This window comes from Rhyacophila brunnea, unplaced genomic scaffold (genome assembly GCF_057557595.1).
Source record: "Rhyacophila brunnea isolate RB1 unplaced genomic scaffold, BYU_Rbru_1.0 scaffold_17, whole genome shotgun sequence".
In the NCBI taxonomy this organism is placed as follows: Eukaryota; Metazoa; Arthropoda; class Insecta; order Trichoptera; family Rhyacophilidae; genus Rhyacophila; species Rhyacophila brunnea.
The window spans coordinates 7,545,983-7,563,055 of record NW_028232827.1 but is presented as its reverse complement, the minus strand read 5'-3'; positions in this window follow the sequence as shown (position 1 = coordinate 7,563,055).

The window sequence follows — 17,073 nt, the reverse complement described above, 5'->3', positions numbered from 1 at the left end:
TCCTCCGTCTGTACCTAGATTATGGCCCCTACATCCCGAAGCGGGCCCTCTACTTATCACTATGGTTAAAGGAAAGGCAATGTGACGATCTACAGTTGCATATTCCAAAAGGTGTTAGAGGTAAAATTAAGGGTATTTTTAGCATTTTTTTGTATTTTCCCACTTTTATGTTGATATGTACAATTATGGACATGTCAAATATCGACAATAATCAAAAATTGTAAGCATGGCAAAACTCCATATTATTAAATGTTAGTAAGTTTGAAGCGAAACAGCGCCACAGGCGACAATTTTGTACTATTAGTGCATGTTTGTGATGTGTGTATATTTCACTTGGCTGGTCGATTTCTCACGCCGGCCTTCTTTCGTAAGCCAAGGCCCCCATGCCAGAGGCCTGTCAGCCTCCCCCCCTTGTGGGAGCCATGACCTATCTAGATACTTGACTTCATAAACATCAGTGGAGATTTTTTATTTACTTCTACTTAGTAGAAGATCTTTAAATATGTTGCAGTGTATAAAACCCAATGACATTAATATATGGACGAAGCATCTTGAAAAAAAATGACCCTCACTTTTTTGTCGTTTGGTTCGAACGGGTTCGCTCAAATGAACATTGTCACTAGAAACACTGTTCTAACGCCATTACCATAAAAGTCATATTGCTATAAATTCCCGATGCGTGATATCGCATAACGGAAATTGCGTGACGTCTACCTATACATTTGCGAATGTCACTATGCGCGAATTTACTTGCCAGCTACTGTATTGAGTGCGTTGTCCATAATAATGTCATTGATAAAACCTTTCCAAATGGTCGCGGAACACCTATTCAGGTACGGCGGAACACTGGTGTTCCGCGGAACATAGTGTGGGAAACCCTGTACTAATACATTGTTTTCACGGTCATATAATATATTATCAACTAGGCAGTAGCAAATACACTCCATTATTATTTATTATAATATAATTAAATTAATGTGGTTTAAATGAATATTTTACATGCAATAATAATCAATTACGTTACTTATATACGTCAATGATATAAGATAATATATATTGTATGGAATATCTCTTATATAATTATGTAGTTACCGCTATTTAGTATACATGTTTTTGATTAATGGGCAAACTTAGATAATTAAGGGAGAGACATGTCTCATAGTCATAATAATATTCTATAAACTTAAACTAGTTAATAGCCAGTGGGGTTACCATAATTTAAAACAAAAACAATGATCTAGTGCAGTCTATAGGTACGTCCTGATGATTGAGTAAATAACATTACTAATAAGGTTACATGTAAATTAATTGTACTTATTACATTTCACCGTAGCACAGTTCGCCTTGAGCTTTATATTATTAAATTAAACCCTGCGTAACCAAGCCCGCCATTGATAATAGTCAAAGAATATTCGTCTATCTATAAAATATCTAGATTATGGTAATGTGAGCCAAATATGAAGAATATTTTTTTATATAATATAATGTTTTGGTTTAGGCAGGGCTTAATGAATTAAAAAATCTAACTAACATCACCTGTAATAATATTATACTATGCTTAATTTAACGAAAACAAATAATTATGGCTGAAAAGGTGTGGAATATTATATTGTCGGATTGCCCATAGCATACCTAAACTATTATGGTTCGGATTAGGTAGGGTTTAATTGATTTTTTATAACGGCAGACATGCTCATCGTAGGTCAAAATAGAGCTTTTATTGCATTTTCAAACCATGATCCTGGACATTCCTTAAACGTTGTAGATAATCTATTTATATAATTTTGAAGCCTTGTTATCCTTTATATTTATTTTAATTAGTATCTTTAGAATTATCTTCAAATGTGTTAATCTTGCCCATTTTTTGAATAATAAAATGCCTAATTCTTGTCAAATTTTGGATCACAGAGATTATCAATATATTATTTTATCGTAAATATTTTACAAAAATTATCTCGTCGTAAATTATGCTAATGGTTTTATATATGCGTTTAAAAATTAATAAATGTAAAAAATCTTAACACCGCTGCACATTCATGTACTGAAATATGACTATATTCTAAAACATTAGAGCGAGAGGTTTAAAAGAACACTATTTTATGTAATAAACATACTTTTTGCAGTCATCAAATGTATAAAATAAATATAAAGGATAACAAGGCTTCAAAATTATATAAATAGATTACCTACAACGTTTAAGGAATGTCCAGGATCATGGTTTGAAAATGCAATAAAAGTTCCATTTTGACCTACGCTGAGCATGTCCCCCCAAGATAAAAAGAACTTTTTATATACAACGTTCTTAAATTTTCTGTTGAATTATTTATGCTCAATAATATGCTCAAACTTGTACTTGATATGAATTTGGTATAAAGAAAAAAAACAAACAAACAAACACACAAATATAGAATACTGAAATGTCACTTTGACATTTCATTTTGATTTCCATAGTGCACGTATATATTATTAATTTAGTTGCTAGGACCACCCCCTTAGCAACCAATAATAGTCTTTTACTTTTTACGGATTTTTCTGAAATAACTTTCCATACAAACCAGAATTAACTGAAAATGAATTCAATTCTGCTTAAAGATAGCTGAAAGTATTAAAAGAATGCATTGGCACCGTGTTCTGATATATTATAAAAGTTTCAAATGTCTAGCCAGCCGGGAAGTTAGTTAAAAATCGATTGCGAGATTTGTACTGGACAAACAACCACCAAACAAACAAGAATACGAGCTATTAAAAACGTTGTAAAATAAGTATGGTTGACAAAGTTTAGTGTGCATTATTTATGTCGGATCTTAACAGCCTACCTCCACCCCTCGCCACTGGTGAAGCCTGGAGATGCAAAAAGGCAAAATCCAGTTTTCAAAAAAACGACTCAAATGGAATACTTAGTAGGAAACTTAATTTAATTAGAATTTTAAATCTGTTTCGATATTAAGCTCTCAGTGGCCCAAGGCCTGTTAGTATCTCTGTGAGTTCGCATGATGTTTTTATGTAACTGGCAAGAGGTTATTAGAAAAGCTATTATAATCATTAACACATTATGCAACGGTGTCATTTAGAATATATTTAGTCATAAGGTTTCTCTTAATATAATAATGTCATTATAGTATTACCCATTTGTCTCTATAATAACTTTATCTTTACATTGAAGATAATGCAGGTATATTTCGTATCTAATATAAGCGGTGTTAGATTATCACAAAAGCGTTCTATTGTACGCCACTTAGCGATATGACAAATTCGAAGCTGGAATCAGGGCCTTGAAACAAAAAGGTTGACCACATCTGATCTCGGTGACCCATAGGAAGACATGGGTTGACATTATCGCATTTGACAGTGACGAGAAATCAGTGCGCAGTGAGGCAGCAGAGTCGTAACTAGATAAGGCCCGAAAATATGAACAGACCTATAAGGAATTCAAAATATAATATCGTGTTTTTAGTATGTAATCTTACAAATTGTTAATATTCCAATACTTGGTGCAACGTTTTTAGTTTAAATTGGTAGCAATATATTAAAATATGTTTCGTATATTCGCGCATTGAAACAAGATACTTATACTTACTTTGGCCACGTATTTTTTTCGATTTATACGTGATGTAAATGAGAACTCTGCCATTCTTGGAAGTACTGACTTGTGTGTCCCTGATAACTATCTTAGAAATCAGTTGTTTGTTCTCCCAAGGAGCAGAAATAACTTGCCATTGGTGATGCCAATTGGGAGGGCAATAACTTTGTTCAACGAAATCGCTTCGGATGTTGATATATTCCACCTACGTGAGGATGAGTATAGGTGGACGTTGTTTTATGAATTCTTAAAATAGGGTATGCATGGCTCATTCGGTGTAATTCCTTGTATCTAATTTATATTTTTTTTGTATTTACACTTTTCTACTGTTTTATAACTTAATACTGATCTATTTCTTTTTTATATACTTAATATTTCTTTGTTTCTAAATGTCATGTTGTGAACGTCTTAAATTAATAATTTGTAATGTTCACTAGATATAAAAATAAATAAAATTTGAATTTGAATAAAAAAATTGAGTTTGAATCCATAATTTTTGGCAAATGTTTCAGTTTTAGATGATAATAATTATAATGATATAAGTATAGGTACCTGCCTATCTGCTAAATTTTTATGATGTAAATATTCTTAATAATAACGGTCTGCTGTATTTGGATGCCTATCTATGTGTTATAAAAACTTATCGGTTATTATCACAGACGGTAATAGATTGAAAAACATTGATAGCGTGCGGGCTTCAAACTGCATCCACTGTACTACGGCAAAAATGTGCTTTAGCAATTTTATTGAGTTGTCGAGTCACAACAGCCGCTCAGGACATTTTTAAGCACCCATTTTTATATAAATTACATGTCATTTTTTTGCAAATTGGATTATTTATCATAATGGTTTTATACCCATCAGTAATTATTATGAGAAAATAAAATAAAATATTATTTTATTGTGGTGATGGGCTGGACACGTAGCTCGAAGAAAGGACAATTGTTGGACAAATCTTGTCATCCAGTGGTTCCCAAGAGGTACAAAACGTTTGAAAGATAGACCTAGAGGCCGCTGGATCGATGAAATGGTTAAATTGCAACGCATAGGACCGATATATACGTGGAATCAGCTTGGAGAGGCCTTCATCCAGCAGTGGTTAGATTCAGGTTGATTTTGACATTGTATATTTTATTATACAATATGAAATGAAGATGGTTAACGGCCCACATGCTCGTCGTAACAAACTATAATTAAAGTAGGGAGTCAAATTATGTTAACGCGCGTGTTTGAACATGTACCTAACCGATTTTTTTTAACGGTACATGTTCAAACACGCGCGTCAATATCATTCTACTCCCTACCTCAATTATAGTTTGTCAATTTATGGCTACGGCCGTATGTTGTAGCTTAACCACTGGGGAATGACAAAAGAAATGGCGTATTTCAAAAAAACACTACCTTATTCTTAGGTCAATAATTATTATAAAGCAATCATTATTCGTAGGATGTTTATCACACTTGAATGGTCAAAGACATAGCTTATAATAAGTATCTTTAGAATCATCTTCAAATGTGTTAATCTTGTCAATTTTTTGAATAATAAAATGCCTAATTCTTGTCAAATTTGGGATCACAGAGATTATCAATATAATTTTTATCGTGAATATTTTACAAAAATTATCTCGTCATAAATTATACTAATGGTTTTATAAATGCGTTTAAAAATTAATAAATGTAAAAAATCTTAACACCACTGCACAGTTATGTACCGAAATATGACTATATTCTAAAACATTAGAGCAAGAGATTTAAAAGAATACTATTTTATGTAACAAAAATACTTTATGCAGTCATAAAATGTTTAAAATAACTATAAAGGATAATAAGGCTTCAAAATTAAATAAATAAGTTATCTACAACGTTTAAGGAGAGTCCAGGATCATGGTTTGAAAATACAATAAAAACTCAATTTTGACCTACGACGAGCATGTCCCCCCTTAAGTAGAATTTTCATTTAAGAGCGGATTTTGTGACCCGCCGACTCAATTGAATAACGGTTTAATACTGATCACAGTAAAATTTCCTATCATTGAGCGCCTGACGTATTATATAAAATTACGATTAATAATATAGGCGGCCATCTTTTTGAATTCTGAATTAAAGTATTAACATAGGTAGAGTATACATTTTATAACTTTGCACTTTTTACCACACTGATACGCCTCTTTGCCTGATTACCTCGAATAAAATAAAATCAAATGATATTTACTTATATTAATATAAGTTATAATAAATAAATAAATATATAATATATGTTTAGTATATATTACCTAGGTACATAATTTTCTTCCTAAATTTGGAGTGCAAAGTTATGAAGCGTACACTCTACATACATACTTACCTTGATTCCTAGATGGCGTTCGATATTTTTAATGTAATTAAAATTTCTAACAATAATTAATAGATCTTTTAAAACCATATCTGAGGTGAAGAAATCCTTATTACTATCAAAACCTGAAATATATACTAGGTACCTATATCGACTACACTGTGAAAAGATAGCATCCCTCAACAAGGTATCCAAGGAAAGATCAATGGTAAACGCCATATTTCGTAGCTTAAGAACCTCCATGATTCGTACAAGTGTAGGTCCACTGAACAGTTCCGGGTAGCAGATATTACTGTAAAGATGATGGCACGACAAGAAAAACAAATAATTATTAAACTCAACTTCACACGTTTAAGACTGCTCACCCATTATGCCGTCTGATGGTTGTGTTTACCTCTCTATATCTCACGCAGACATGCCGCGACGACTGGTATCTACATTTATCACGGCGAAAGAGTTGATCGGCGAGCAGGGGGTCAGACGCTGTATTCGGTGGTTCATGTCAGCTCAGACGTTTGTGGAATGGTAGTGAAACGGATTATTAGAAGTCCACACTTTCAGTGGCTTGTTGACGTTTCTTCAGAGTTTCAGTACACAGTCATGACGACAGTGAAAGTCGAAGATTCTTTTTTTATTTTCTAAACTCTTTCTTTAAACACCAAGGTGCATGGTTATTACAGCAGTACTATGCAGCTTCGTTTCCGGACAAGAAAATGTGGCACTTAATCTTCTGACACGTTTATATCATCATGGAAGGCGGCCGTGCGCAAACCGCAACTGCATACACATGACGGGTGGAGATGGGGTAACTCAAATTATGACCCCTAGAGAGACTTGAGGGCGTTCCAAGCGATTGACTTTAGAGCGTACATAAGTGAAACGGCAAATGATTTTCAACACTATGTGGAACGAAATTTTGGCCGCGTTGCCATTTGGAGAGGGATAGTAGACCTGTTCGCACGTCAATTTCTTTTGTGATGGAGTTGGATGAATATATTCTTAAATCGTGTAAAGATGAGTAAAAAACGCTCCGCATGTACTTGAAAAAGAAAACATGTCAATGAATATAATATTATTATTACGAATATAATAATAAACATAATATAAAAAGGACGCATGTTGAACTTTTATGACAAATTATATTTCGTTCGGCTTGCGTCATTTGCACCCGTGATCCGCAATCCGCGCATCGCCTAGTCACGATCTTTTTAGACCATGCCACAGCTGAGGTATATAGCCTTAATAAGGAGAGTGGAGAAGCCTGCTTGAGGTAGTCAAGGTCTACCCTGTACTAGAATGCAATGAAAAAAGATAATGTGCTACAAGGGTAAAGTAGATTTATAAATAGATTCAATTTATCAGGTTATAATAATAGATGTACCTGAAAAATAAAATACGTATTCTGTATCTACTTGAAAGCATTTTTCATGCGAGCACTTAGAAGTAATCGATGTTTCTTCGTCTCGTTTGGCTGGCAGGTGAAAAACAGCTGTTCGCAAAGAAAAATTACACATATTTCCTTAATTATCCTGGCGACCTTCAAAACTTTTGTAATGCCCCCCACCTGTAGTGAAGGATTAATCAAATTAGTGATGTCCCTTTACAGATAGAACATTAAGTTCGTCGCAATATTTTTTTGAAACTACCCATTCGCCACTCCACAAATTATAAATAATGTATTGAAAGATTTGAGATAAATCTGTATCGCTTCCATGGGGTGCCTGTGCTGTCAATAATAATATCTCCATCAACAATCCGGCGTAGGTACTTGAGAGAATATAAAACACGAATCCAGCGATTACAGGTTCAAGTCCCACCGGGTGTCGTATCTCTTTTCTAAAAAAGTGGGTATATGCACGCGATGTTTTCAAATTATGTATGTTCAATCATAATTTGTTTTTTTTTTTACACCGTATTCATTTTTTTCGTACAAATGTGGGGCTGGAGGGGGGGTGATCATGACATAAAACAGGTTGGGACCCGTGCTCTAGTGAATAGACGAATTTACATATACGCAAAAATAGTGTATATTCAGATTTGCCATGGTTTAGTACAATGTAGGAATGTGAAATCACACCATTGATAATATTATAACAACCGTAAACTTCGGTCTAGGTATTATACAACGATCAAGACGTAATGTATTTATATTTATTCGCGCATTTCATTACATCTCGTACAATAATCAGTGTAATTTGAGATTTAATCCATTGTAGCTGTTAGTAGAGTAATAACTTAAAATCTAAACACTTAGTACTAAAAACAAAAAAAAAAATACCGATAATACTAATGAATACTTGTATTTATGAAAGCTTTAAGTACCAAAAAGTAGTATTGTCTGTGGTTGCAAAATACTGAGCCATTGCAGTAAAATTGCATGAAGCAGACCTTTTCAAAAATGTGTTTTCACAGTGTGAAGAAATCTCGGCAGCTTCCATAATTTTACGAATTAAGAACTCGCGAGTGTCAACACACTTTCGTCAGCCATTTTATATCGAATGCCGTTGACCACTGCAGTGGTACTTACACCATTATAAATAAAACACGCCAACGGACTTACAACGTCGCCAGATTTAAATATTTTGTTGTATTTTTTTGACTTGCTCGAGGCATTTAGATCATAGTTGACGTTATTGGCGTTGGTATGTAGAACATTTTTCTATAAAAATGTCAGTTTTTTTTTTTTGGTACTTAGCGCCTTAATTAATACACGTATTCACTTGTTTAATCCGATGCAGCTACATAGCTAATATCTGAGTTCCCTAATGGAATAGCTGGAATATATACGAAATCCCGCGAGAAATGCTGATAACGAGTAATAAACTCTATTTATATACAAATTTAATTTTAAATAATTTATATTTATTTTTAAACCTTTTTTAATGTACCTAAGTAGGTATCTTTATTCGTACTTATATTTTTTATTTGCGTATCTAAAATATAATAAGTATATATTATTTAAAAATAAAAATTGTCTCATTTCTAAATTATTTTGCCGGCAATGTCCGGGCGGTTTTGGTTTGTGTGGTTTTGTCGAAACTCCCATTATTTTGTTTGGACGCCTTGTTGGCATGGTTATTTCAAGAAATTGTTGACATACTGACAGTATGTTCAATGATTGTCACAAGATCTGATATAAATGTCAAAATTTTAACAAGAGGCTCGTTGTATCCCAACGAGACCACAGACAAGGGACATCACTGTATGAAAATGGAACAAAGTTAGAAATTTTCAACAAATGAATGAGGTACTTAGAAATTATTTTACAAAAGAGTTATATTTAGGCAAATGATTTACAGTAGAAATGAAACAACGTTTTAAACCCAAATGTGATTTGTTTTGTCTTTAAAATAATAAAAATCGCGCCAGTCGATTAATCAAAATGATGTATGAGACCATTGTAGTCACTCAAAAGAAAGTTTTTGTACGCCAATGAAATTCTTAGACTTTTTTGTAACGCGTAAAATAGGTCATTTGTATACAGGGTACGTCGTTTATACACTTTTATGAAGTCAAAACGGTACGACAAAATTAGTTCGGTTTATTATTCAGTGAAACTTTGATATAATATTATTATTGAGTGATACTTTATCACAAAGAGTCATGGAAGAAAATTGTCGGACATATTGTTGATAATGACATGACGACTGTGACAGTGTTTCCCAACATTTTCACGTCACGGCACATTATTATACAATATCTAACATAAAACTTTTGTGACACATTAAAGCAGTGTTTTTCAACCTTTTTAGATACGAGGACCACTGAAAATAGGAGAAACGTTTTGCGGATCGCTAACACAGAAATAATTTTTTTACAAATTCACCGGTTTGAAACGACTATATTTCAAAACAAAGGTGCAAGTGAAGCGTCTGATCGCAGTTGATTTCGTCACGTAAAACCATTAATCTGTTTTAAGAAAAATACATAACACAATGCACATACATAAAATTTGCAGGTGCACGGGTTTTGAAGATTTTATTGAAATAAGCATAGACGCCAAAAATTCGCGGAACACCAGAAAATTCATGCGGACCACCGGTTAAGAAACGTTGCGAAAGTATTCTTTCGCAAAGGAGAAGACGGTGTAATTATTAAATTTGTACTTTATATTTTTTAAATATATATTTTTTATTTCTATTTTTCAACCTTTTTGAGTTAACGACACATTTTACAACTTTTCGCGATACATCAATATCATTCGATTGTTTTATTTTTGCTTTCAATAAAAACACAATTGCACTTATGATATATATTTTTCAAAATATAATCGTGACACACTAGTTGGAATACACTGCTCTATAATATAAAAATATAAAAAACCTTTTTGCCCGTTTCCCATAATATACCCCAGAGGCGTGAAATTCTTTACACGTTTTCTAATGCAGTATCAGTATAGTATTCTATTATAACTTGGGGTCGGCTCGTGGTTTCCATACAATGTTATTAATCTAAAACCTTTACTGATAGATTCTTCATGGACGATTTCCACAAAGTAGAAAACATATGGGTGTCGTTAATCTACTTTTCGAGATAATGTTAATGATAAGCTAAATATTCCATTATCATCGTACTTTTTGAGCGCGCTGAGGAGGCTGAGCTATCACATATAATTGAAAATATATTTATTTAAATGTAAGAAGTCGTAGGAGCTATGTTACTGAGAAGCTGCCCACGACAAGGATTTGAGACACGTTAGGTGCCCATCACCAAAGGTGTGAAACAAAGCTGAAAATGATTATATGCAACTTTTGATGCAATAAAATGGTGACTATAAAATTGCTTAGATACGAGAATTTATGTTTCATAGTCAACCCTGCTCATATTTATATGAGTCAACTCGACAAAGGTTACGGGCTCGTTACGGTTCCATGGGAGTAAGATCACATATTTTGTCGATGTCACTACATAATATATATTTTGATATTCACTATTTTCAAATAAACTTCTCATCTCAAATAAATGGCAGGGTTTTTTTTAAATTTCGTATAAATTACCGTTTTACGAAATGCTGATCGATGAACATTTCATTCGTCCTCAATGCTCATATGCCATCTGTAAGGAATACAAAATGTTCTCCATAATAATATCTTCGTACAAGATGTGACCAATTTACATATCAATTACTATATCATAGATACTGAGAAAAATGGACTTTCTTGGCTAATAACTAAATTCTAATCAGAGGGTTGAATTGGACCCTTTTTTAAGTTGCTTTGCTCCAGCTCCGCTCCGGTAAAAAGTTTTAATAGGTATACAATACAGTTTTGAAATAAGGTTTACTATTCGTCATTTTCATTACTAATTCTATTAAACAAAATCCCGCCAGCAAATCGTCTTTCATTATCTCCCTCTTCTGTCAAAAAAGTGAGGTAATCTATCATTCGGCAGTTTTGCCGTATTTCAAATAATTCCAGTGTTGAAAAGTGTCAAATATAATATTTTCATTGGAATTTAGGACGAAAATTTAATAATAAAAAAAACATCCGGAGCAGTAGAGAGTACTATAATTTTTCGGTGCTCTGGCTCCGCTCGTTCTCCGGGCAAAACTCCATTGTTCCACTGCTCCGTGATCCTGCTTCGAGCTCCACTCCAACGCTCTGGATATTACAATCTGGCTCTCATGTACAGATATTATGTTAAAGTTTACGCCCACATACGTAGAATTAAAAAGTCACACAATCTCTATATTTTATTATATTATAATATAATATCAACATTTAACTTATATATGCGAGAAATACACTACGGTAAGTCCAAATTGACAACTTTACAGTACAAAAAAAATGATTTTTTCGCTCATTATAATTCGTAATACTTTGTACTATTTTATTTAATTATGTATGAATATAGTTATAATATAATATTATTTTCTTTTGTACAATTTCATGTCATGTTGTGAACATCACTTAAAATTTGATATATTATTCACTCATGTAAATAAATGAATTAATTTAAATTTGAATGAATAATAATTTAATTAAGTAGGTTGTTTAGGCTTGCAAGTTATTAAATTTGTATTATAGTCATGCTAACTGTTCCGGTTGAATTATCTCATCTCGAGTGTGTTGTATTGTTATTGTGATATTATAACGTCATATCCCAAAACTCCATAATATATTACCCATGTCATAAATTCTGGAATACATTTTGGTGATACTTAACAGATAATTAATATTACAAAAGAAATATGATATTTGTATAAACGCTTGCGTATCTAGAGCGACGAAGTAAAATTGAATATTATATACACTGCAAACAATTGGCTTGATACTTATCGCGATAGTCGAAAATGAGCTTAATGATATCTAATATAATATGTATATAAATATAACGTCATGGGTTTGCAATCGATCGATCGCGGAGTCGTTTACGGTCGCTTTTGAACTCAGATTAGAGGTAAGTTGGAAATACTGTCACCAGTGTGTGTACTCAAGTTTCTGATGAAACTATCCATACTAAGTATTTGTGGCCCAATAAACTTATTCCAAAAAACTTGTGATGATATCATCGCGAGTCGCTGTTCTGTGCACTCGCCAGTTGGTAGACTTTCAACACTATTGACATTAAATGCGCACGAACGAAATAGCACTTGAATATAGGTATATTTTGATTTATTAGTCTATTGCGTTCGAATGTATGAATAATAATAGGTCATAAATTTTGTGTCGCAGCACAGTGGTGAGATGACGCACAGGCTTAGGCTTGTTATATACCACTCAAAACATGTTTAAAATTAAAAAAAAACACTGTTATTCATTTTTGTTAACAATAATATTGTAACCTAACAGAAAAACAACTCATAAATTTAAAATTTTATAATAAATGGGACTTTTCGACAAGCGGAGCTCAGCGTATTTTTAGCGATTATATTGAAGCCGATACACAGTCTGAGTTCCCTGAGCCGATACGTATTTTAAAATACTAATACTATGTAGTAGGTTTTAGTTTCAGTTGAGTATGAAACTTTTGACGCATACGCACGCCAAACGATCTTTATAGTATTCCAAATACTAGTAAGTATTTTGGAACAAGTTTATATACTAAGTATTTTTTTTATAATGGTAGTAAGTATACTTAGTCTTCAAAATCGATCAGTTTTCCCATCTCTAACTCAGATTTATACTTCTGCCCGTAAACAAATAAACACTGTAAAACAACTGTTTTGATACAATGATATTTTTTTATATTTCGCCGGGAATGGAAACCATGTCGCTCTCATAGTCTAGTACGTAGGGTACTGAACGGTACATTACGGTTATACCGGAAAAGTCGGGCGAAAACGGGAATCAGCGGGATGTAGCCCTCAACTAAACAAGAAAGCCTACAATAGGCGTGCTAGTAATCAGCAAACCTTTCTTATGTGTATTCTGTGACTTTTACTAGTAGGGATTCTTACCATGAGTATAACGGCATTTCTCCAGCGATTTTCCACTCACCAAGCGATATGTCCAGCCCAAGAGTACGCGATATAATAGAAGTCACCAAACAGATGAAATACGTAATAACTCTGTGTATCTTATAACAGAACCACTTTTATGGAAAACCAAGAGTATGGGTTCATAATAAATTAATATATACAATACACTCTCAGTAATCCGCCGCTCGATTATCCGACGACTACTATAATCCCGCGTTATTTTTACTAGTTAAAAGCACAAAATTAAGCTCTATAATTCGCCGGTATTCGATTGTCAAATTCAGTAGTCCGCCGCGTAAAGTATGCAACGCAGATGAGACGGGTTTATTTTGGAAACTTCTTCTTCGTAAAACGTACGTTCATCACAAAGAAAGTAATGTACCAGGGAGGAAAGTGCCCAAGGACCACATCAAAAATAATTATGCCGTGCTCCAATGCAACCGAGACACACAAAATTAAGCTGTTGATCATAGGGAAAGCCAGAAATCCTAAGCCATTCAAGAATATCTATCTCACTGAACAATTGGTTATGTCAAGTGATTTACTCTTTAATATTTAGTTAATAAACTTAGTTTATAAATATTTATGTATAATTTATTAAATATTTGATTTTGATTATAACTAAATAAAACTATAATTTATTTGCTAGTACAAATTTCTAAAAAAAACTATTTTTACGAAATACCTGTTTTAATATTTACCTACCAAATTTTTATTACACCCACGGTGGCCGCGCGGCTTAAGCGTTGGACTATAACGCCGTGGATCCCAGGTTCGAATCCTGGGTCTGGCAAGTACATATATTGTTTTTCAATTTGTGTGTGAGTCAGGGTATGGACCTAATAGGTTGAGCAAGTGGCTGACATCCATTTCTCGTAAAAACAAAATCTGTTAATACAAACCTGTACTCTGTGGAGGCCCATATTATGATCCTATTAGGATCGGACATGGTCGGAAAAAAAAATATTTTGTTTGTATGCACTATAATCCACCGCTTTCACTAATTGGACACTTGTCTGGTTCTTGGGGTGGCGGATTACTGAGAGAGTACTTTATTACAAATTTAAAAAAATACATTGTTGTCAAAAAAAAACAAAATTAAAAAACAGCTCTCTAGTCCAAAACAATTGACTACCCCTGTACTATGATATTAACACTTTCACTGATACTGGTATTATTTATGAGTGATATAATATAATTTATTGAAGTATCGACAGTTAATCATTATTATTTATAATAAAATAAATATAACATATCCTTGTTATGAAAGTAACATGTGGTGAAAAAAATATGGTTTCCACGAAAAGAATAGGTAATATTTATTTTGACGTTTGTTTCGAGGAAATAATATGATATAATCACACCTATCATATCTTTTGCAATTTATTTTATTTTGTTAACTGTCAATTCATGGTGGAACTGCATTGTATTGTTGTTTTTATTTAATAAAACGCAATTTTTTTATAGTACTTATTCCACTTTAATTAATATATTAGGACCGGTTTCGTCCGCCTCAGTGGGACATTTTCAACTGTTGAAAATGTCCCTAAAGGTCGGCCTAAAGATAAATGTTTTAAAGACAAAAGTGATGAGGAACTGTTTTTCGGATCCTGCGATTATCTATATTAATGGCACCCAACTCGAGCAAGTCAGCAGCTACGTCTATCTCGGACAGCAGGTGCCCATAGACGGAAGCATGCACGATGAAATTGCTCGTAGAACAAAGCTGGAATGGAGTGCTTTCGGACGTCTGAATGGTATCTTCAAGAGTGACCTACCATTATGTCTTAAGCGAAGGGTGTTCAACCAATGTTTGCTACCCGTGTTCACGTATAGCTGCGAGACGTGGACCCTCAACACGAGAAATTTCCAAAGGCGAAGAGTCGCACAGCGAGGCATGGAGAGGTGTATGTTGGGCATCACGCGAAAGGACCGTAAGAGCAACGAATGGGTTAGGAAGCAGACAGGAGTACGCGATGTAATAGACGTTGCCAAACAGCTGAAATGGAGATGGGCGGGGCACATTGCTCGCCGAAAGAACGGCCGCTGGAAAAATGCTGTCATCCAGTGGTACCCAAGGGGCACGAAACGGCCACAGAGTCGCCCTAAAAGCCGCTGGATTGACGAACTGGTAAAGTTCGGCGGAAATACGTGGCAGCGAATGACACAGGACCGAGAGAGTTGGAAGAAGCATGGGGAGGCCTTCATCCAGCAGTGGATTGACCCCGGATGATGATGATATACTGAATATTCATTATTTGAAAACATCTCATGCATCACACTAGAAAAAATCGTTTTGTAGAAAAAAATTCGACACCCGGCGGGACTTGAATTTGTATCTGTTACTAATACTTAAAATCGTCGTAATTATCTAAGGCGACCGTTGTTTCATTGGAAAAACATACTGGCGCGAATTCAGTATAGATAGGTTTATGTCCCGTGATGAGATGTTTTCAAATTATGTATTTATATCTTTTAGTATATAGACATACGTGCTGACCGTATGAAAAGTCTGATTCAATCCAGAAAGACGGTTAAAATGCTCAATTATTATTGTTCTATAAAGTCTCATAAAATAGTTCGTACTATAATAGTGGTCCATATTATATTTCAAATTGGGGTAGAAATCGTGACTTACCTTTTTATGCCACAACCATATTTCAATAGATTTAATAAGACTTACATAATATTCTTGTATTATTTTATCACATTTCTGTTATGCCTGGGTCGTGATAAACCTTGACTTAATATCATAATGTGTGAAAGAAAAGAAGAACCCAGTACCTACTATGTCTTTTTTTATTGAATCTTAGTTGTCATGTACATATAAACACTCGCTCGTTGTGCCTTAGTACATATTGAATGTTTTAATATCACGACTAAGAATGTATTGTTACTCGACTAGTTTATTAGCCGAATAATCGATTTTTTTTATTTGATACGTATATTCAAGGCATCTGTTCATATTATTCATCATCATCATCAGGGGCGCGACAACCCAATATAAATGATTGATGCAATATAAATAACAGTAGATTTATTGAAAAATCGTAAGAAATCAGAAGATCTACTGAAATTTAGGCAACACTGCAGTACGACCTATTCTATACCATACCATCATTGTGTCGCAATAGTTGATTTCCTCTTTTTCGCTCACTCAAATGTAGGGTTGACGGGCTCGAGCAGAAAATAATATTAAATCTACCCTCGTCTCACTCGCGCCCATTACCCTACACAGCAAGCGAGAAAAGGAAATTCGCCTTTTGATAACTCGACTCCTCTTTACAATGCAGTTGAATAATTGAGCTAGGAAGAACTCTACCGTTTTCTCTACCAATGAAAAATATGTCAAATGTAAATTGTCATCATCATCATCAGGGGCGTGATAACCCGGTGTGAGTCTTGGCCTCCTCCAACAGCTCCCTACACCTGTCCCTATCCATTGTGGCCGCTTTCCAATTTAGTACCCCCAGAATACGGCAGTCACTGGCAGCTCCATCTAACCAGCGAATCTTTGGTCTCCCTCTTCTTCTACGTCCTATTGGATTGCTGGACATCACTCTCTTTTCCGGTTCATTGTCATTCATACGGTGCACATGACCTAGCCATCGCAGTCTCCCAATCTTAATTGATTTAACTGCGCTGCAATCTTTGTACAGCCCGTAGAGCTCAGTATTATCATGGTATTCATGACGTGTCATATAAAAATGCAGAGACTGAACTGAATCGGCTACTTGCATA